At 39.7% G+C, this 23,223-nt stretch overlaps 1 long non-coding RNA gene across 6 annotated transcripts in view; it reads left to right on the top strand.

The window, feature by feature from the left end:
- LOC142761209 (uncharacterized) overlaps nucleotides 1-18,434 on the top strand; it is a 33,156-nt gene extending 14,722 nt beyond the window's left edge. For 3 of the 6 annotated variants that reach the window (XR_012883553.1, XR_012883551.1, XR_012883552.1), the window contains 6 exons: nucleotides 6,227-6,344; nucleotides 10,125-10,236; nucleotides 11,180-11,371; nucleotides 12,431-12,649; nucleotides 17,018-17,097; nucleotides 17,981-18,321. This is a non-coding gene — a long non-coding RNA (uncharacterized LOC142761209). Of the gene's footprint in view, nucleotides 1-6,226; nucleotides 6,349-10,124; nucleotides 10,237-11,179; nucleotides 11,372-12,430; nucleotides 12,650-17,017; nucleotides 17,098-17,980; nucleotides 18,322-18,343 lie in introns of those variants that run through there. The other 3 variants (XR_012883554.1, XR_012883555.1, XR_012883556.1) reach the window with 3 other exon arrangements.
- The last annotated feature ends 4,789 nt before the right edge of the window (nucleotides 18,435-23,223 follow it).

Here is a 23,223-nt window from a genome sequence, read left to right as displayed (position 1 = left end):
ACTTTGAATTAAAATGTTTTCTTTAAATCACAGCTCTAATTACATCCATCAATTTTTTCTTTTGTAGCCACCTTCTAACCAAAAAAGAAAATAAAAAGGGTATTTTACCCACATGTATAAGATGTAAGATCGGTATATAATATTGTAAGATAAACACATAATGTTGTAATAACCTATATTTCAAAATTGTCATCTACAACCGTCTGAGCGGTAAAAAACGATCATTTTATATCTAATACATTGCACTACGTAGGTAGTGCAATGTGTTAGAAATAAGAACATCAGACAGTTGGACCTTCAAGTCCCCAATTGGGACTTGAAAAAGTGTAAAAAAAAGTGAAAAAAATAAGTTTGAAAACAATAGAAGTTTCAAGTAATAAAATAAAACACAATCGCCCTTTTTCTCTTATCAAGTCCTTTATTATTGAAGAAAAATAAGAAACCATACGTATTTAGTATCGCTGCGACAAATAACGACCTGAGGTATCAAAATATTATATTTATTGCACGCTGTGAACAGCGTAAAAAAAACGTAAAAAACTATACCAGATTTTCTGTTTTTTGGTCACTTGGCCCTACAAATATTGGAATAAAAACAGATAAAGTCGCACGTATCCAAAAATGGTACCTATAAAAACTATGGCTTGTCTCGCAAAAAAACAAGCCCTCATACAGCTCCGTCGACAAAAGAATTAAAATGTTATGGTTCTCACAATTTGGTGACAGAAAAAATACATTCTTTTTACAAAAGTAATTTTATTGTGCAATTAGTTGTAAAACATAAAAAAGTTCTATAAGTTAGGTATCGCCGGAATCGTACTGACCTGCAGAATAAAGATAACATGTAATTTATAACGCGTGGTGAACGCTGTATAAAAAAAACCTAAAAAAAACTATGCCAGAATTGCGTTTTTTTTGTTTACCTGGCCTCCCAAAAAATAGGATAAAAGGTGTACCCCAAAATGGTACTAATAACTACAGCTCGTCCCGCAAAAAAACAGCCCGCATACCACTACGTCTATGGAAAAAATAAAATTAGTTATGGCTCCAATAAGTCAGGAAATAAAAAATATGCAGTTGTGCAGCCCGAGGGACACATTTCTTCTGTTTTCAAGAGGCGATTTATCAAGGACCTAAAATTAGGGAACCAGGAAGGGGAGGGCCCACACATATCCGCTGGAAGCGACGGTGCCCGTATTATACCAGGACAACACTTTCCCAGCAAAATTCCCCAAACTGCAAAGGTGCGGAGTGTGGATTAAAAGGGGCATAAGAAAGGACGCCATATATCAGTGCGACACTGGCCTGTGCAGAAAGGATTGCTTCACAGCGTAACACACATCTAATATTTTATTGTTTTTTACCACATTATTATACCACCTGACTATGCCCCTGATGTACTCTGCCCAGCTCACATATGCCCCACATTATAAATGGAAACACCAGTAATAATCAAACAAATCAACTACCAAGCAAAATCCGCTCTCCAAAAGCCAAATGGCGCTCCCTCCGCTCTGAACCCTACAGTGTGCCCGTGCCCAAACAGCAGTTTACTTCCACATATATGGCATCGTCATACCCGGGAGAACCCTTCTAACAATTTTTGGGGTGTGTGTCTCCAGTGACCTAATCTGAGTGTGACATATTTACCACTGAAATGGCATATCTAGGGAAAAATATATAAATTTTTGATTTGCACCATCCGCAGCGCATTAATTTATGCAAAAGAGCGGTGGGGTGAAAATGCTCACTACACCCCTTAATAAATGCCTTGAGGGGTGTAGTTTCCAAATGGGGTCATTCTCAGGGGTTTCTTTTATTATTTCACATCAGAGCCTCGGCAATTGTGAACCAATACTTTGTAAATCGCCAAATTAGGCCTCAATTTTACATGGTACGCTTTCACTCTTGAGCCCTGTCAAATGTAGGGTGTCTCTAAAACAGGGAAACACAGCATAATAATTAGAGACCTGTCTTATGATGGTGGCACAAGCTGGGCACCACATATTGGCATATCTATGCAAAAAAATACAATTTTCACTCTGCAACATCGAGTGCACGCTAATTTCTGCAAAACACCTGCAGGGTTAAAGAGGCTCTCACCAGATTATAAGTGCCCTGTCTCCTACATAATCTGATCGACGCTGTAATGTAGATAACAGCAGTGGTTTTTATTTTGAAAAACTATCATTACGATCACATTATGTAGGAGATAGAGCATTTATAATCTGGTGACAGAGCCTCTTTAACATGCTTACTACACCACTAGGTAAATGCATTGAGGGGTGTAGTTTCCAAAATGGGGTCACTTCTGGGGGGGGTTTACCACTGTTTTGGGCCCACAGGCGCCCAGCAAGCAATCAAGCAAAATCTGCACTCCAAATGGTGCTCCTTCCCTTCTGAAAATGCTTACTACTCCCCTAGAAGAATTACTCAAGCGGTGTGGTTTCCTAAATGGAGTCACTTTTTGGGCGTTTTCATTGTTTTTTCCCCCTCAGGGGCTTTGCAAATGTGACATGGCCTCCGCAAACCATTCCTGCTAAATGTGAACTCCAAAAGCCCTGCTGTGTGTCCAAACAGCCGTTTATTACCACATTTGGGGTATTGTTTTACTCAGGAGAAATTGCTTTACAAATTTGTTGGTGCCTTTTCTCTCTTATTCCTTGTGGAAATGAGAAAAAAAATCGCTAAACCTACATTTTCTTTAAAAACTTCCAATAATTTCTGTAAAAAACCTGTGCGGTCAAAATGCTCACTTTACCCCTAGATAATTTCCTTGAGGTGTGTAGTTTCCTAAATGGGGGATTTCCACTATTTTGGCACCGCAAGAGCCCTTCAAACCTGACATGGTGCCTAAAATATATTGTAATAAAAAGAACGCCCCAAAATCCTCTAGGTGCTCCTTTGCTTCTGTGGCCGGTGCTTCAGTTCAGTAGCACGCTACAGCCACATGTGGGATATTTCCTAAAACTGCAGAACCTGGGCAATAAATATTGAGTTGCATTTCTCTAAGACTTTGTGTTATAAAGAAAATTGGATTAAAAATTAATTACTGAAAAAAAATATGAAATTTATAAATATCACCTCTACTTTGCTTTAATTCCTGTGAGAAGTCTAAAGGGTTAAGAAATTTTCTAAATGCTGTTTTGAAAACTTTGAGGGCTGAAGTTTTTAAAATGGGGTGACTTTTTTGGGGTTTCTAATATATAAGGCCCTCAAAGCTACTTCACAACAGAACTGGCCCCTGTAAAAATAGCCTTTTGAAATTTTCTTGAAAATGTGAGAAATTGCTGCTAAAGTTCTAAGCCTTGTAACGTCCTAGAAAAAAGGATGTTCAAAAAAACTATGCTAATCTAAAGTAGACCTATGGGGGATGTTAGTTAGCAACAATTTTGTGTTATAACTGACTGTTTTACAAGCAGATACATTAATGTTGCGAAAAATGCTAATTTTGAAATTTTTCGCTAAATTTTGGTGTTTTTGACAATTAAATACTGAACATATCGAGCAAATTTTGGCAGTAACATAGTCCAATGTGTCACGAGAAAACAATCTCAAACGCTTGGATTTTTTTTTTTTCCAATAAATAATTGCTATAAATTATTCTTCATAACCAGCTAGATATTATAAAGCCGCTGCAGCCTAGCATTATCAGGATGGGAAGGACCCTTGTTTTTGGGCTTTCCCAGGGTAATACCAGCCTGCAGCCGCTCCAGTTACCAACCATCACTTAAGATGGTCGGGTACTAGATCGTACCCTGCTCTTTCTGGCACCCCTGGTGTCGGTGGGTATCGGGGTCATAATGGAGAGGTTAATGCTAGCCTCTTCACCGCCTAACACTAAGCCCCGCTGTCAGTCAGACAGCCGTCATTACTAAGTCAGTAGTAATAAAGTTATAAAAAACACACAGAAAAAACATTTTATTGAAATAAAAGCGCCCCACTTAACCATTTCAGTGAAAATAAAAATGCCGTCATCGAAGTGGTCCTCGAATCCGACGTATTCCAACAACCGAACCTGTAAAATAACACAAAAAAAAAGAAGAAAACACATTAGTAATACTAATAACTAAATAAGCAAAACAATTATACTTGCCATCCTGGGTCTGTCGAAATTAAACAGTGACAGCTCTACGCGATCATTGGTTAGTTTACATCACATGGTCCCAGGTTACGTCTGTTCATTGGCCTACTTTTAAAGTAGGACGATGTACTGAGGTAACGGGCATAGTTTTTTTTTTGCTCCAGTTGGGAGGGTGGCTGCTTCAGGAGTGATTTTTATTTTTCTAAAAAATAAGCTGACCTAATCAAGTCTAGGGGAAATGGCCCCAGTGTTCATGTGAGGGAGGGGGCAGGGGAGGGATTGTTAATGTGTTAGCACTGAGCTTTTCTTCAAGGGTATGTCGTAGCGTAAACTCTGCAGATTTTACGCAATGGATTTCATTGCTAAAAATCCGCAGTGTAATACAGTAGCTTAGAGTGGATGATATTTGAACAAATCTCCACACGCTGCATAAAAAAACCTCACTGAAAAACAGGTCATTTGATCTGCGGAGCGTTTTTTCAATCTGCAGCATGTCCATTTATGCTGCGGGATCGCTGGTTTTCTGTCGCAGGTTTTCCCCTATTGAATTGATCTGTCAGGTAAAATCCACAACAATGAACACATGGTGCGATTTTTTTTTTTTTGCCGTTAAAGCTGCGTTTTCGGGGGTGTCAGCCCTAAAAGTGCCAAGGGCAGCACGAACTCCAAATACGGCCCTGTCTGGAGGGGTATGTGACCACATTTTTCCATCAGCAGCATCCATTGAATAACTTTGTGCACCATAAAGCAAACTATGAAGTTATTAAATGGAGGCTTCTTATTTATGGGTCTGGCCACACGCCCCTCCATCAGTGGCCATATTTTGCCATTATACCACTAGCTCAAAAACAAGTCTGACTCCATTGCACCTTATAAAAATGGAAATAGTTACCATGAGAGGACAGTAGGAAAACGTGGATATCCGCAGTTCTCCTCAGTTGCTAGATTACTAATATGTAAGAAGCGGACTGGAACCAAGGGACAGCTTCACTCTGACCATGGAGAGGGGATGACAGACCAGAGAATTGCATTACAGCAGTCATTTGCAGCTGTCGGTGCATGCTGGCAGTTGTAGTTTCTCAACCGCTAGAGGCGCGGTTTGCCAGCTGCTGGATTAGTCTATAACCTGTCATCACTTCTCTCGAAGGTCAAAACGCGAAAGGCACTGTAGAGTCGCACTTTCATTCTAGCCACCATAGTCTGACAAATCTGAAGTTATAGTAGATCTTTCAACTAAATTTGTAATTGAAGACTGGCCTGTACAAATGTGTGCAGCAGCTTGCAAAGGCTTTCCACATAAAACTTATCAGTAATTATTTCCCCCTTAAAGAGGCTCGGTCACCACATTATAAGTAGCCTATCTTCGACATAATGTGAGTGGCGCTGTAATGTAGATTATAGCAGTATTTTTTTTATTTAGAAAAACCATCTATTTTGACAAAGTTATGACCTATTTTAGCTTTATGCTAATGAGTTCCTTAATGCCCAATTGGGTGTGTTTATACTTTTGACCAAGTGGGCGTTGTACAGAGGAGTGCATGATGCTGACCAGTGTCATACACTTCTCTCCATTCATTTTCTCTGCACATAGTGATCCTGCGTTCACTATGTGCAGCCACATACACACATTAACGTTACTGAAGTGTCTTGAGAGTGAATTGACATTGCTGCCAGCCAGGACGCGATGTCTATTCACAATCCCGACACTTCGCTAACGTTTGTGTGGGACTTACAGCACAGCAAGCGTAATCTTGCTGTAAATGAATGGAGAGAAGTGTATGATGCTGATTGGTCAGCGTCATACACTTCTCTCCACAACGCATTGGGCATTAAGAAAGTCATTAGCATAAAGCTAAAATAGGTCATAACGTGAAAATCGATCGTTTTTCTATATAAAAAACACTGCTGTAATCTACATTACAGCGCCGATCACATTATGTAGAAGATAGGCCACATAATGTGGTGACAGAGCCTCTTTAAAATAAAAACAAAAAACTTTGCCTGAGGAAGTGGGGCATAATCTCATTTTAATTTTCTATGAACCCGTCGTGCTCTGTCCCCTAGTAAGCAGCACTATCCATGATGCTAAATGGTTTTCTTGGAGTGTTCTTAGAAGCTTACGTCTCTTGTTTTCTCTTTTAGCCTCAAGATTTATTGCTGCCTCCTGACACTGGACACCAATTCCTAGAGAAATGTGAAACAACCAGATCTCCGTGCCAGCTTCTACCATGTCGTCGCTAGCCAGAGTTCCTGTCAGATAGTAGGTACATAGTTTAGTTCCTTTAACCCCTTAATGACCGGGCCTGAAAAGACCTTAATGACCAAGCCAGATTTGTTAAATCTGGTATGTCTGACTTTATCAGAGAATAACTCTGCGAAAGTTTTGAATATCCAATTAATTCTGACATTGTTTTTTCGTCACATGTTGTACTCTATATTAGTGGTATAAGTAGACTGATACGATTTGCGGAAATTAATTAAAAAATAGAAAAATTGAAGAAATTTTGTAAATATAATTTTTTCCTATTTTTAACTGCAATATGTCACATATGTACATACATATTGTAAAAATTTTTTTATTAAATATATATTTCCATCTCTTTACTCTATTTTGACAGCACTTTTGAAAAAAAAAATTTTTTTGAGTAATTTAGAAGACTTACAAATTTAGTAATGATTTTATACATTTTGAAGTACATTTTGTTTTCCTGCACCAAGCCAGGTTTTCAGAGGCTCATAGGTCTCAGAATGGTCGAAACCCCCACAAGTGAAACCATTTTGAAAACTACACCCCTTAAGGTATTAAGGGGTGTTGTAAGTATTTTGACCCCACAGTTTTTTTGGAAGAATTCATGCAAACCAGTCGTAAAAAAATATAATTTCACTTTTTTCATAAAAGTATCACTTTGAAGACCGATTTTGTTTTTGTAAAGTGACCATGAGAAGGAAGAAACACACCCCAAAATCCATCACCCCGTTTCTTCTGTTTTCAAAAATGCCCACATTGTGACCCTAATGCGTTGCCTGGACACACGGCAGGGCCCGAAAGGAAGGGAGCATCCGGAGGCATTCAGGTCTCATATTTTGCTTGAAAATGTTTTAGGCCCCACTGTACATTTGGAGAGGTATTGAACTACCAGAACGATAGAAACTCCCCATAAATGACCCCATTTTGAAAACTAGACCCCTTAAGGTATTCATCTAGGTGTGTACTAAGTATTTTGACCCCACAGTTTTTGCAGGAATTAATGCAAAGCAGGTGTAAAGAAAATTTTATTTCACTTTTTTTCACAAATGTCATTTTAAGGTCAGATTTATTGTACAGAGGACATGAGAATAAGGAAATGCACCAGAAAATGTATCACCCTGTTTCTCCTGTGTTGAAAAATATCCCCATTGTGGCCCTAATGTGTTTCCTGGACACACGGCAGGACCCAAAAGGAAGGGAGCACCCGGAGGCTTTCAGGACACACGTTTTGCTTGAAAATGGGATGATTCTACTTTTCTAGATTGAGAAATATATGTCCCTAACAGTTTCTACACCCTATGACTGTCGTGCTAAGAAAGCAGCTGTCCTGAAATCATGTCAGTCCATAGACATTATGTATATCAACCCGCTCTGATATATAGTAAGTTAGAGTGGGAAAATTTATTAAACTGTTGGCGGAAATATATCCAAAAAAAAAGGAGGAAGAATGTATCCAGCTATGTGGAAAACTAGAGCATGTTCACAGGATGAAAGAAAATTTGTAGGGCTGTAATGACTTTATTATTCAAAGTGACTGGTCATACAACGTCTCTTTAGCTCCATCAATCCCTATATAAGGGACGAATGTGCAAAGTGACGCGGTACACCATAACAAGCCCCTGCCCGGCAAGGTAGGAACCGCCATGTGCACAAAACAACCAATCACCTGTAGAATATATAAAGGGGCAGTGTCCCACACCGTATGTATAGATACAGTAAAGGACCACTACTCCCCAAATTAATGTCGCTATTTCTAGAAGTATTGTCGGGTGTAAAAACCCGAACAAAACTGTAATAAAGCCCATAGTGTATTGATAAGGAAGAGCTCGCTTATTAGAAATCCTCAGAATAAAAAGAAAAAATGATGCCGTATCCCCAGTGAGTAACCGCTATTTATGGCAGGACATAGTCATAACGGAAAAGGAAATAAAGAGCTTTCAGGGCACAATTTTATCTTGAATGAATTTCAGTGCCTTATTCCACTTTCTATAACTGGGTTATATACCAAAATGACTCAATCTAGAAAAGTATATTTCTATAAGAGGTGTACAGAAAAATAAAATGCTAAATAAATCCTGCATTTTAACTTTTATATCTCACAAAAGAAAATTAGTAATGTGCAACGGTATGATAGATTTCAAAACAGGGACTTATGCATAGACCAGGGTTGGAAGGACAAGCGGAGCAATAATATCTTGACTCACTTCGCTGTCGGCGTTTGCTACAGACCCGACACCGTTTTTTGGGGTATTTTTGGTTAGATGTTGAAGGGATGGGGTGTAAAAAATGTTTTTTAACAAGTCGGCGTACATCCTCTGACTCATGGACTACTCTCTGGTCTGCAGATTGAAATAGGAGATCTTCAATCATTTTCTCCTGAAATTCAAAGAATGTCGCCCTGCCCGCTAATTTTTTTTGTACAGGACAAATGCATTCTGCATCGCAACCTGGATGAGGTATATTGCCACTTATACCATGTTCTGGTTTTCCTTTTAACCAGATAAGGTTGTAACATCTGGTCGCACAGATCTACCCCACCCATGAATTTGTTATAGCCGATGATACACACAGGCTTTTGTCTATCTGCAGAGGCCCCACGTTCTCTAACAGTTTCTGTTGCACTTGTATGGATAGTGCTGATTGTGTAGACGTCCTTGCGGTCACGAAATTTTAAAGCCAGCATCTTCTCAATTTGAAAAGTGCATGACTCCCCCCTTTCGTAGTTTTTTTATCCACAAGTTGACGTGGGAAACCTTTGCGATACCTGCGTATTGTTCCACAGGCTCCGGTGTTGGCACAATGAAGGGCGCTAAACAATGGCACACTGGTATAAAAACTGTCCGTGTATACATGATACCCCTTGTGTAGGAAAGGGCCAATTAAATCCCACAAAATCTTACCAGTGGTACCAATATTTGGAGGGCACCCTGGTGGATTGAATTCACTGTCTTAACCCTCGTAGCTCTTAAATGCACATGTGTAGCCAGTAGTGCTTTCACATAACTTGTAGATCTTTACCCCGTATTTTGCACTTTTTGAGGGTATGAATTGGCGGAATGAGAGACGCCCTTTGAAATTCATTAGCGATCCATCCACTGCTAAATTTTGTTCAGGGGTATATGCTCCTAAAAAGGAGGAATTAAGAAAATTTAGCAAAGGCCTTCATTTATACAGCCGGTCACGGCTACTGTCGCTGGAAGGGGGTGCCTGTAGGTTGTCACTAAAGTGGATAAATCGCATAAGTATTTCGTACCTGCAGCGTGACATAGTGCCAGAAAAAATGGGGGTGGCATGTATAGGGCTTGATGCCCAATATGAACTAATAGAGGTTTTTTTTTATAATTCCCATGTTAAGGGTGACTCCCAGATTTTTTTTAATTTCCATTGCATTTGTGGGATTCCACAACCTGGCATGAGGTGATGAAGGCTTATTTGCAATGTACTGCCTGGCATACAAATTTGTTTCCTGCACAAAATGTTCCAAAACTTGGTCCGTAATAAAAATATTAAAATAATTTAGTGGTGAAAAATTACTGATATTGGGACTTATGGCAGGAGTAGCAATAAAGTCATTTATGGTGGGAGAAAATAGACTTGTGGGTTCCCACACTAAATCGGTTTGGTGGGCTTGCGCAATTTCAGGGGCTGCACTTTGAAAGCAGCGGCGCATCATATGATGCTGCCACACGGAGCTGTCAAGTGCCTTTTGCGCAGTCAAAACGCCGTGTTTTTTGCGTGCGCAAAAGGCACACGCTCGTGTGAATCCAGCCTTAGTGTTTTTCTTTCTTGTAGGCATGAGTTGTTTCTATCTACTGTGGACCTCCGAAGTAACCAACAACCACCCAACTTTGCCATCCATGGGCTAGTCATTCAACAAGACAGGGCAGGAAGCCAACATAAGATGGTATGTGTATAACTTTTTCATTATTTTCCCACTTTACATTGTACCCAACACAAGAGGCAGAAAATGGCAATCCTTCGCTGGTCTCAATAATTCCCTTCTCTCTGTTAAAACAAAAAAAATATTGAATCAAATCTTTTTAGTGTTAGTGGGGGAAGGGATTGTTGGCATTGGTGATTTTGTTTGTTTTCTTAATCTTTGGGGTTTATTAATAGTAGGACGACTTATGTTCTACTCAAAGTAGTTTACTTTTCACCTTTTCTGGTGAAGACCCACCCCATCCCAGATTTCCTTAATTTTTACATGGAGTAGTGCTTTATATGATTACGGCCTCCACCTAGTGCTAAAGTACATTGGCTTGTGTTATTTCGTGAGACCTCAAATGTACTCTGTAGATCCCATAGTACCAGGTTTTAAATGGCTGTCCAAAGCTGGTTCCCAGAACTGCCCCTTTCATTTTCACTTAAAGGTATTATGGTCCATAAGCCCCCCATTATGTATCAAGCCTTTCTGTGTTAATGGAGGGGTGGTGAAGGGCGTTGGTGGTAGACTGCTATTTAACTGGTAATTTCCCTTCAAAAGGTGGAGTTCATCTTCAAACAGTTTAAAATGAGCAGCGGTAGATTGTAATCCGTTATGCAGGATAAATTAACACCATCAAGAATCCGGTCCAATCCTTCAGTGTAGGGGTTGGAAGGGAACTTCAGGTTGCAGGAAGGGGATAAAGATGTCATTTTACCAATATTAGTAGAGGTGTGTAAAATGTTTTGGTAGCTGACCTTTTACGATGAACAAATCTTTATACAAAGGTACAAGGAACGTCATGTATCTAATCTGCAGTTGCAAATCCGTAAATGAATTTAGCAAAACTTTCCTAGTTTTAATGCACTTCAATATACTGTCATTTGAGATAAATATAATCTGAGAAATGAGGTTTCTCTTCTAGGGTCTCGCTGACTGGGGAATACTCTGCATCTCTACATCTGCTATGCTGTGTAGTAATCATCCACTTGCAGTATCAAGAACACGTGCAACTTGGAGACCGGGCTGCACTGGATTTTTCACCCCTTCAGGACTGAGCCTGTTTTGGCCTTCAGGACGAAGCCGTTTTTTCAAATCTGACGTGTCACGTTATGTGGTAATAACTCCGGCATGGTTTTGCCTATCCAAGTGATTCTGAGATTGTTTTCTCGTGACATATTGTACTTTATGTTAGGGAAAAAATTTGCTAGATAAATTCAATATTTATTTGTAAAAAACACCAAGATTTAGAGAAAATTAGCAAAAATGTGCATTTTTCTAAATTTAAATGTATACTTGTAAAACAGATAGTAATACCACACAAAATACTTACTAGTTTACTTACTAGTATTTGCCATAGGTCTACTTTGTTTGCATCGTTTTTTGAACATTCTTTTATTTTTCTAGGACGTTACAAGGCTAAGAACTTTAGCAGCAATTTCTCATATTTTCAAGAAAATTTCAAAAGCCAATTTTTTCAGGGACCAGTTCAGTTCTGAAGTGGCTTTGAGGGCCTTATATATTAGAAAGTCCCCATAAATCACCCCATTTTGAAAACTGCACCCCTCAAAGTATTCAAAACAGCATTCAGAAAGTGTTTTAACCCTTAAGGTGTTTCACAGGAATTAAAGCAAAGTAGAGGTGAAATGTAAAAATTTCTTTTTTTTTTTCAAAAATTCATTTGTAATAAATTTTTTCTGTACCACAGAAGGTTTTACCCAAGAAATGCAACTCAATATTTATTGCCAAGATTCTGCAGTTTTTAGAAATATCCCACATGTGGACTGAAACACAGGCCTCAGAAGCAAAGGCGCACCTAGATGATTTTGGGGCCTCCTTTTTTTAGAATATATTTTAGGCACCATGTCAGGTTTGAAGAGTTCTTATGGTACCAAAACAGTAAAGACCCCCCAAAAGTGACCCCATTTTGGAAACTATACACCTCAAGGAATTTATCTATGGGTATAGTTAGGATTTTGAACCCACAGTTTTTTTGCTAAATTTATTTGAATTAGTATGTGAAGATGAAAATCTACTTTTTTGTGAAAAAACATAGAAATGTAATTTTTTTTGCAAGGAATAAAGTAGAAAAAACACCCTAACATAAGTAAAGCAATTTCTTCCGATTTATAGCAATAACCCATATGTGGTAATAAACTGCTGTTTGGACCCACAGCAGGCCTCAGAAGAGAAGGAGCACCTTTTGGATTTCTGATTTAGCTGGAATAGTTTTCAGTGCCGTGTCGTGTTTGCAATGCACTGGAGGGATGAGAAAAGTGGAAACCCCCCAAAAGTGACCCCATTTTGGAAACTACACCCCTCAAGGAATTTTTCTAGGGGTAAAGCATTTTGACCCCGACAGTTTTGCTGAATTCATTGGAATTAGTCTGTAAAGGTAAAAATCCACTTTTTTTTCTGTAAGAACGTAGACCTTTTTAATTTTTACAAGGAATAAAGGAGAAAAAGCACATCTGTAAAGCAATTTCTCCTGATTACGTAAATACCCCATATGTGGTAATAAACTGCTGTTTGGACCCACACCGGGGCTTAGAAGAGAAGGAGCGCTATTTGGCTTTTGGAGCTCAAGTTTAGCTGGAATAGTTTTTGGGTGTCATGTCGAATTTGCAAAGCCACTGAGACCAAAACAGAGAAACTAACTACACCACTTAAGGAATCTATCTAAGGGTATAGTGAGCATTTAGGCCCCACGTCTTTTGCAGAATTTATTAGAATTAGGCCGTGAAAATTTGTAAAGCAATTTCTCCCGAGTACGGCTATATCCCACGTGTGGTCATAAATGTTTTTTCATTAGAAAGTAATTAACCTTTTCCGAACTGATCCATGTTTTCCTTATTCGTTTTTCCTCCCTGCTTTCCAAGAGCCACAACTTTTTTTAGTTTTCCGTCAATAGAGTGGTGTGAGGGCTTATTTTTTGCGGGACGAGCTGTAGTTTTTATTGGTAAAATTTTTTTGTTCATAAGACTTTTTGAGCACTTATTACGTTTTTTGGTAGAGCGATGGTGACCAAAAAACTGATTTTGCCGTTTAAAATTCTTTCTTTTTCACGGCGTTCACCGTGCGAGTTAAGTAATGGTATATTGTAATAGCTTGGACTTTTACGGACGCAGCGATACCAATTTTGTGTATTTTTTTTACATTAATTTAGAGAAAAAATTTGAAAAGGGTTTCTTTTTGGACTTTATATATTTATTTAATTTTTTCGACTAACTATTTAATTTTGTTTTTACACATTTTATTAGTCCCCCTAGGAGACTTAAACCAGCAATCGTTAGATCACTGGTAGAATACACTGCAATACTAATGTATTGCAGTATATTGTCATTTTTACATGCTTCTGTAACAGTGAGTTCACTGTTTCTGTCCGTTAGTCCCGAGTATCAGCTGTAATACACAGCTGACAACCTCAGTGTATGGCGCGGGCTCAGTGCGTGGGATGATCCAAACATCACCCCCCACACCACGACATGCTATTAAGTCATGGTGCGTGAAGGGTTTAATGCGCAACGGATGGTGCAGAGTGAAAATGTCAATTTTCCACTGATGTGCCATTTTAGTGCACTATATGGTGTGCCCAGTTTGTGCCACAAATACCTCATAAAATTTTAACCGGGTTCTCCCAGGTATGGCGATGCCATATCGGTGGACGTAAACGGATGTTTGGGCACGCTGTAGGGCTCAGAAGGGAGGGATGCCCTTTGGCTTTTGGAGCGCAGATTTTGCTTGGTAGTAGCTCTGGCGTCTTGCTGATATTTCAGTCTATAATGTGGGGGCATATGTAGGCTGGGCAGAGTACATCAGGGGCATAATAAGAGGGTATAATAATGCGGTAAATAAATAATAATCCGCAGATATGTGGCTTTTGTGGCACTTATATATGGCGCCTGATCTTATTCGCTTTTGGGACACTGCACATTTTGCCTCGCCATATTTTGGGAGCCAGAACTTTTTTTTTTATTTTTTCAGCACCGGAGCCGTGTGAGGGCTTATTCTTTGCGAGACAATCTGTAGATTTCATTGGTACCATTTTTGGGTACATGCTATTTTTTTTTTCACTTTTTATTCCATTTTTCGGCAAGCCAGGTGACCAAAAACCATCAATTCTGACAATGATTTTATTTATTTTTTACAGTGTTCACCCTGGGCTATAAATGACCATTATATTTTATTCTGCGGGTCGGTACGATTACAGCGATACCATATGGATATCGTTATTTATATTTTGCAGCCTTTGCGCAATAAAATAACTTATTTAGAAAATAATTAAAAAAAAATTGTCATCGTATTCTGAGAGCCATAAGTTTTTTTTTATTTTCCAGTTAAAAAGGCTGTGTAAGGGCTTGTTTTTTGCGGGACGGGTTGTAGTTTGTATCGGTACTATTTTTGCGTACATGTGACTTTTGATCACATTTTATTGTATATTTTGCGAGGGGTGGTGACCAAAAAAGTGTTTCTGGTATTGTTTTTCGTTTATTTGCGGTGTTCACCGTGCGGGAAAAATTATTTTATAGTTTTATAGTTGGGGTCGTTACGAACGCGGTGATACTAAATATGTGTACTTTTTTTTACGTGTTTGTTCTTCTTCCTATAATAAAAGACTTATTATAGGAAAAAAAGCAGTTCTTGTTTATATCACTCAACTTCTATTTTTACACTTTTTAAAAAAAAATAAAATATTTGTATTCTTTTTTTTTTTTTTTTTTTTTCTACTTTTTTCACTTGTCCCACTAGGGGACACTTAGACTTGCAGCTCTGATCGCTGCTGGAATACATTACACTACACACGAAGTGTAATGCATTCCAACTGTCATTGTGACGTAACAGTCACTGACAGGAAGCCTAGGAGGACTAGCAGAGGCTGGTCTTCACAGGTTTCATTACATGGCAGCCCGGAAGCTATTGTCTGGCGTCCCGTTGCCATGGGTACCATCGCCAGCCCCTGTGATTTCTGACTAATAGACATCCCATCACACCTGTCTTCTATGTTCTCCCTAAAATCCACAAAAGACTTGATAAACCCCCAGGCCGGCCAATAGTTGCATCCACTGATTCTATCTTTTCACCTATCTCCAAATTTTTAGAAAAAATACTTACACCTCTGGTCAGGAAAACGAAATCTTATCTGCTAGACACTACAGATTTTCTTACACGTATCAGAAGACTAGATAAAGTATCCACGGAGACCGTTCTGGTAACATTAGATGTCTGCAGCCTATATACACGAAGGGCACAAGAGCAGTACACGAAATACTAACTAACACGAATACACATCCGGACGTCACAAACCTCTGTGACGACCTGCTCAATCTTTTACTGACAACTTCTTCCTCTTCGAGGACCAATTTTACATAGTTACAAGGCACGGCAATGGGCTCTAATGTTGCCCCCCCATACGCCAATTGCTACATGGCCCATCTGGAAGAACATTACATTTATCCTAATAATCTCTTCAGACAACACGCCATAGTGTGGAAAAGGTATATAGATGACATCTTTTGCATCTAGGAAGGCACAACCACTAGCCTTCTCAATTTCATGACATATCTGAACAGCGTCTGGCCAGAGTTACAATTTACTCTGAGCCATGACATGTACAGAATCAATTTCCTCGACACAACCATCATAAAGGATGCACATGGCAAGCTCAGCAGTGATCTTTACACCAAGGAGACAGACAAAAATGGCCTCTTGCACTACTCCAGCTGCCATCCTTTGGCAACCAGAAATTCTCTACTGAGATCACAGTACACACGGGTAAACCGGATTGTAGACAACCCATCACTGTTGAGAGAGAGAACTGAGAACATGACTAAAATTTTTTTAGATAGAGGCTATCCCAGTAGAGTCCTAGTCGGCCCAAAGACCGAGTGTTCCCCACACCGTGGCCAAACCTAAACGCATCCCTTTCGTACATGTCTATCATCCATGTACATATAAGATCCATCATGTCATCAGGAAGTATTGGCCCCTACTACAAGAAGCCTATCCACAAATTACTGAATTGAAATACCCCTTCTTACCCGGTTTGAAAAAAACTAAAAATCTAAAAGACAAAATTGTTAGAGCAGATATTGGATCATCCTGTAAAATATCTAGACAGACATTCCTGAGCACACCAAAGATGGGTACAGAAGCTGTCTCCAATGTTGCCATATTATTAAAGGGGATAAAATTCACCATCCATCATCCGGTCAGAGCATTCCTATTAAAGAATACTTTGACTGTAACACCAACTACGTGGTCTACATGATCAAATGTCCCTGTGGATTAGCCTACGTAGGTGAGACCACGCAACGGATGAAAGACAGAATTAGCCAACACTAGTCCAATATTAGATGCAGCAAATTACTTCCCATCCCTGCACACTTTGCCCATCAAACACATTTCCCAACTCATGTTCCAAGTCACTGAACACGTTCCAGCACATAGAAGAGAGGGCGACAGGATCAATCTACTGAAACGCAGAGAGGCATACTGGATACACAAACTACAGACACTCGAACCAAGGGGTCTGAATAGGGAGTACGAGATCAGCAGCTTCCTATAAACAGTGTTAGAAAACCTGACGTTCCACCCCCTATTAGCTAGTTAAGCAAGATGTTATATCTCAACTGTAACTCGACTTGTCCATCTCAACGTGTCACCCTTTCTGATTCTATGTATATATCTTATTGTCCATGTATAAATGTATTATACAGTTATTCTATAATTGACATTAACACAACGTGCATCTGTTTTATCCCAGCCTCGATGATTCCCTCTGAGCCTGCTTGTACTAGAAGGTATCCTCATTCCAACTACCTACGCATCATCTCTATTGACACGGTATCCTTTTACAATAGGGCGTACTAGAGCCAACCAGTTCATCATCTACCCAATACCGAAAATTGCACTCTGTCTAAAACTGTACTACCAGACAGATACACAAGATGGCGCCAGAGTACAATTTAACATTACTCCGCCGAATACCTCGTAAATTAGTCAGTTATGGCTAAGAACACCCCCACCTAATAGTGCCTTTACTATCTAGTCCATGACATGGCTTTTGAGATCTCCAGGGTGCCCAACTAGGATGCAGCGATCTCTCCCCCCATTTCAGACCTCCATCCACACTGGGCATGCGCATGGTAGAACGCACGACCATCTTTTCCGATGCGTTCCACCCAACTAGACACGCTCCCCGCTCACAGCACTCATAACCAGGAAGTGACCAGGGAGTATCAGCGCCCATGAAGAGCGGTAAGCCGCCAAGCACGATTCTTAGCAGCGCTACTACACATTCTATATCGTTCCAGTCCCCAGTACGGCTCAGGTAAGGAACTTCTCATCAGAGTGTATGGAGGTGCCTACCCTCCACTGTATAAAAACTCCCCCTTTCTTGGGACGTATATAACTTTGCTTATATAACTTTGCCTGTACAGCTAGTCCTTGTCTGCTTGTGATGCCTAAACTGCATGCCTTGAACCTGTTTCTGTGATGGTTTCTAGTCCACGTTGTGTATGATTTATAAGATTTATAAAATGTACCTCCGTAATGGTCTTTGAAAGGGGTCACCTCCTGGTGAGACGTTCAATGACGGTACCCATGATTACGATCATGGGCTCCATAAAGACGTGCACCCATTACTTTTACTATTGCCAATCCACTACAATGAGCTCTTGTCTACCACCCTGCTATAGCCTCATTTATGCCTTAACTAGTGACTTAGATCATCATCGACGTACGGTATCCTACCTACCCTATATACTCATGAAATTATACGTACCTGAATATATACGACTACCTAGAACATCAGCTATCTCCCTGCAGTCATCTGGCGCTCCCCCTGGTGTGGTGTATGTACCTGGGATATATGCAACTGTTTCCTCCCATTGTTTTAAATCTTCATGTCAATTTCATTCATAGCCTTGTTGTAAGGAATAACTGTTAAGATTGACCCAGTTATATATTCTATACTACATCTAATAGATATATATATATATATGACATATTATGTGATGTTATGATGTGAATTATGTGACATCTCTCCAAACTCATGTCATGCTTTAATTATATGTACATATTTTTTCAGTGCCCGACGAATGTCCTACGACCGAAACGTCGACGTCGCACATACAGCCTCTGGCATCTATTCTGAGAATCTAAATAAATATAATTTTCGAAACCCAAGCAAGGTGTGCCGACTACAATTCTTAACCTACATCCGGGTTGGGACCCTACCTCGAGCACCCTAGGATACCGGTGCTATCTGAACACAACCATAGATGTGGTATGCTTAGATACAAGGCCCAGCAGACAGGATCACACACCATTTAGCCATTTTTAGTATGTGTTCGTTAATCGGCTATAACTTTGATCTGTCAGGCTAGCGATGCGGTTTTTATGATATTTTTTTTCGTAGACAATGCAGGTTTTTTTTTGTATAATTTTTTGCTGTTTTATCATTTCTAGGCTTAACTGGCGAGCACTACGCACATTAGGACGAGCATACTCGTCCTGTGTGACAGCCGTCTGTGCGCGCGATCGAGAGCGGGGCAATGGCTGTAATACAGACACGGCCCCGCTCTGACAGCGGAGAGGAGAGAAACATCTTCTCTCTGCCGTTAACCCTTTGAATGCCGCGATGAAAGCTGATCGCGGCATTCAAAGAGGGGGGACTGCACATTGATCGCGTCACAGAAAATAACTGACGCGATCAAAGCCCACAACTCGTATGGGCAGACAGCCCAGGGTCCATTGAAGGACCCCAGGGCTGTATGAACATATTTCCTGTTAGGACATACTGAGATATGCCCTAACAACTGCCTGTGTACTATATAAAAGAGTATCCGGCACACCAATATAGCTATCAGCACCACTAGCGCTCGTCAATTCAGTTGCCCAGCACGGCTCAGTGCCTGATGAAGGTCACCTAGACCGAAACGTCGCACTCTGCCACTGGCATTAGAAACAAAAACAAAATAAAAAAATACCTTTTTTTCTATATTGGTGTGCCGGATACTCTTTTATATTTATGTTTGGGTTGGGCCCCTATCCGTGCAAAACCTCACCCTTCCACGTATCTGGTGCTATCTGAACCTTTACACAAACTGCCTGTGTACAATCAGTACACAGGCTAATGTACTAGCATATAGATCTATGCCAGTACATTAGTTACAAAATAAAAATCAAAATAAAAAATCCCTTTATGGGATTAAAAAAAGTTAAATGAATCTAAAAAAAAATGAATGAACAATAAATAAATAAAAAGTGAAAAAAATACACAAACACACATTTTTTATAATAAATAAACTTTTTAAACTATAAGTCCCGAAACATGAAATAATATAGACATATTTGGTATCGCCACGACCGTAACAACCTGTACAACAAATGTATAACATTATTTATGAGCGGTGTATGGTGTAAAAAAATAAACTGCAGCGGAACTGCTTTTTTTTCTGCATTTTCAGCAAAATAAAAATGTATAGAAATTAAACGATAATGTATTTGTACCAAAAAATGGTACCTACATAAAGTACAACTCGTCCCGCAAAAAACAAAGTCTCATACAACTACGTCGTACAAAAAATAAAAGTTATGAGCGTCGGGATGCAAAGAGGGGAAATGTAAAAAAAATTGCTCTGTCCTCAAGGCCAAAATTGGCCGTGTCCTTAAGGGGTTAAAGAGGCTCTGTCAGAACATAAGTGGCCTATCTTGTACATGATGTGATCGGCACTGTAATGTAGATTACAGCAGTGTTATTTATTTAGAAAATCTCATTTTTGACTGAGTTATGACCTATTTTAGCTTTATGCTAATGAGTTTCTCAATGGACAACTGGGCGTGTTTTACTATATGACCAAGTGGGCGTTGTGGAGAGTGTATGATGCTGACCAATCAGCGTCATACACTTCTCTCCATTCATTTACACTGCACATAGTGATCCTGCGTTGTTCACTATCGCTATCTACAGTGTAAATGAATGGGGAGAAGTGTATGACGCTGATTGGTCAGTGTCGTACACTCCTCAGTACAACGCCCACTTGGTCATATAGTAAAACACGCCCAGTTGTCCATTGAGAAAGTCATTAGCATAACTCTAATGTAGGTCATAACTCGGTAAAAAATGATCGTTTTTCTAAATAAAAAACTGCTGTAATCTACATTACAGCGCCGATCATATTATGTACAAGATAAAGAACTTATAATGTGGTGACAGAGCCTCTGAAAATAATAGCAAAAAAAATGTTTTATGTTTCGTCGATTTTTTTTTTTTTTTTTTTTTTTTTTTTTTTTTTGGGTAATTTTTGTTTTACACTAAAATAGACCTTTTATTTGTGATTGTCATGGTCTACCATAAATGTTGATATATTACATGTCTATTTTAGGGTAATTGAGTCTGGGCTAGCCTTACGACAATGATTGGCGGAGGGAACATTTATTTTGAGCAGGGTATTTTATGTGTAATTATTATTACGTTCTTTTGCACTTTATTTTACTTTTATTTTATTTATTTTTAAATTATGGTCAAAAAAGGCCTTTGGGAGACTTTATTTTGTTTTTTTCATCTTTTACACTATCCACTGTTAGGGTATATTCACACGCTTAACAAAATATGGCTGAAAATACGGAGCTATTTTCAAGGGAACTAGCGTTTTTGTGTCGTTTTTTACGGCTGTTCTTGGAGCTGTTTTTCTATTGAGTCAATGAAAATGGCTGTAGAAATGGCTCAAATAGTGACATGCACTTTTTACTAGGCGTCTTTTTACGCGTGGTCTTTCGAAAATGAGGCGTAAAAAAACAACCCGTCAGAACAGAGCGCCGTATTTCCAATTGAAATCAATGGGCAGATATTTGGAGGCGTTCAGTCCCCGCATTTTTAGCTGTTTTTCGGGGCGTTTACGGCCCAAAAAACATCTGAAAATAGGTCGTGTGAAGATACCCCAACAGCCCTATTTACAAGGGAAATCGGCCCTCTTATAGTGACGACTGTAACTAATAGGGCTGTGCTGGGTCTAACGGCACCCGGTGATCATTTGATCGCTGCCTCTATTCATATACACAGCGCTCATTGAGCGCTGCGTACAAGTGATCAGAGAAGATAGAAGCAGCAATAGCCGGGGACCCGACATTCAGCTGCCTGATCGCTCAGGCAGAAATCTAAAACCCGCGCCCCCCTCTAACAGCTCATCGCGCCCCCCGCAACGCAATCGGGGGGGGGGGGGGGGGGTGTGATGGTTGCTATGGCTGCCTGGGGGCTTAACGAAGGCCGCCAGGTCCGCCATCTTTGTGCACCTATTAAGCCTCTGGCAGGGCTTAATAGATGCCTCTCCGAATCACGATATACTGCAATACATTAGTATTGCAGTATATCGTGCAAGCGATCGAACGATCGCTGGTTGAAGTCCCCTAGGGGGACTAATAAAAAAGTAAAAATTAGTTAAATAAAGTTTTTGTTTTTTCTTTGTGTAAAAAGTATTAAGTTGCAACCCCCCCCCCTTTTCTCCCTAGAGCATAGTAAAATAAATAAACATAATTGGTATCGCCACGTCCGTAAAAGTGTGAACTGTTACAATATATCATTATTTAACCCGCACGGTGAACGCCGTAAAAAAAAAAAAAAAATTGTAAACGCCAGAATCTCTATTTTTTTGGTGACCTAATCTCCCGCAAAAAATGAAATAAAAAGTGATCAAACCGTCGCATGCACAACAAAATGGTATTATTAAAAACTACAGCTTATCCCGCAAAAAATAATCCCTCATACCACTTAATCGACGGAAAAATAAAGTAATGACTCTCGGAATTTGGCGACACAAAATACATTTTCTCTTTTACACTTAGGTGTTTACTTTGTAACAGTAGTAAAATATAGAAAAAACTATATGTATTTGGTATCGCCGTAATCTTGACCTACAGAATAAAGTTTAACGTGTTGTGTTTATTGCACAGTGAATTCTGTAAAAACGGTGCGCAAAAAAACATGGAGGAATTGCTGTTTTTTTTTATTTTCTACCCCACAGATAATTTTTTTCCCGTTTCCTAGTACATTATATCGCAAAATAAATGGGGCTACGAAAAACGACAACTCGTCCCGCGAAAATCAAGCCCTCATAGTACTATATAGACGGAAAAATAAAGATGTTATGGCTTTTGGAAAGTGGGGAGGAAAAAACGAAAATGAAAATCTGAAAGGGCTGGGGTTAAAGGGAATGTGTCGCTAGAAATTTTTTTTTGGGGGTTTTAGTTAAACAGTATATAAATGATTACACATTGTTATAAATTTTTTAATTTTTCCACAAGTCAGTAAATATTATAAATTAGATTCTAATTTATAACATTTCCATGTGCTGGTCACTAGAGGGAGCAATTCCCAAAATTGCAGCATTGCAATGTGGTAAAGCAAGCTCATTGCTTTATGCTGCAAATTTGGTGTAGACACACTTTCTCTAGTGTGCTCACACAATCCCCCCTCCTTGATCCTGGCTAGTGCCAGGAGAAAGGAGGGGGTTGTATGTTTAAACCTCCTACACTGTGTGCCACCATTTTTGAGCGAATGCACATTGTAGGAGGGTTAGATACAGTGGTAATCACACAGTATAACACGAACATACACAAACATAACTTATCTGTTCCTGCTGCCTCCGCTCCGTCCGCTCCTAGTCCTTGCTTCTGAACAGATGGACGGAAGCTGCGACCACAAGTAGTCATCTTACTGTCCGGCCGCGGCTTCCGGTCCACATGAAAATGGTGACAGATGTCGCTTGGCCGAAGACCTTCCTTTTGGACTGTGTGGGAGCGGCGCATGCGCCATTCCCACACAGACGGCGTACGCTATAGTGAATGGAAATGCTCCCATTCGCATTCACTATGGGGATGTATGTGCTGTATTCCATCTCTGTGTCGTTAATCGACACATACAGAGATGAAAATAAAATGGCAGCCCCCATAGAGAAGTAAAAGAGAGAA

The sequence above is a fragment of the Rhinoderma darwinii genome, chromosome 4 (assembly GCF_050947455.1).
Source record: "Rhinoderma darwinii isolate aRhiDar2 chromosome 4, aRhiDar2.hap1, whole genome shotgun sequence".
Lineage (NCBI taxonomy): Eukaryota > Metazoa > Chordata > Amphibia > Anura > Rhinodermatidae > Rhinoderma > Rhinoderma darwinii.
The sequence above is the reverse complement of the archived record's forward strand: the minus strand, read 5'-3'. Positions and strand labels throughout refer to the sequence as shown.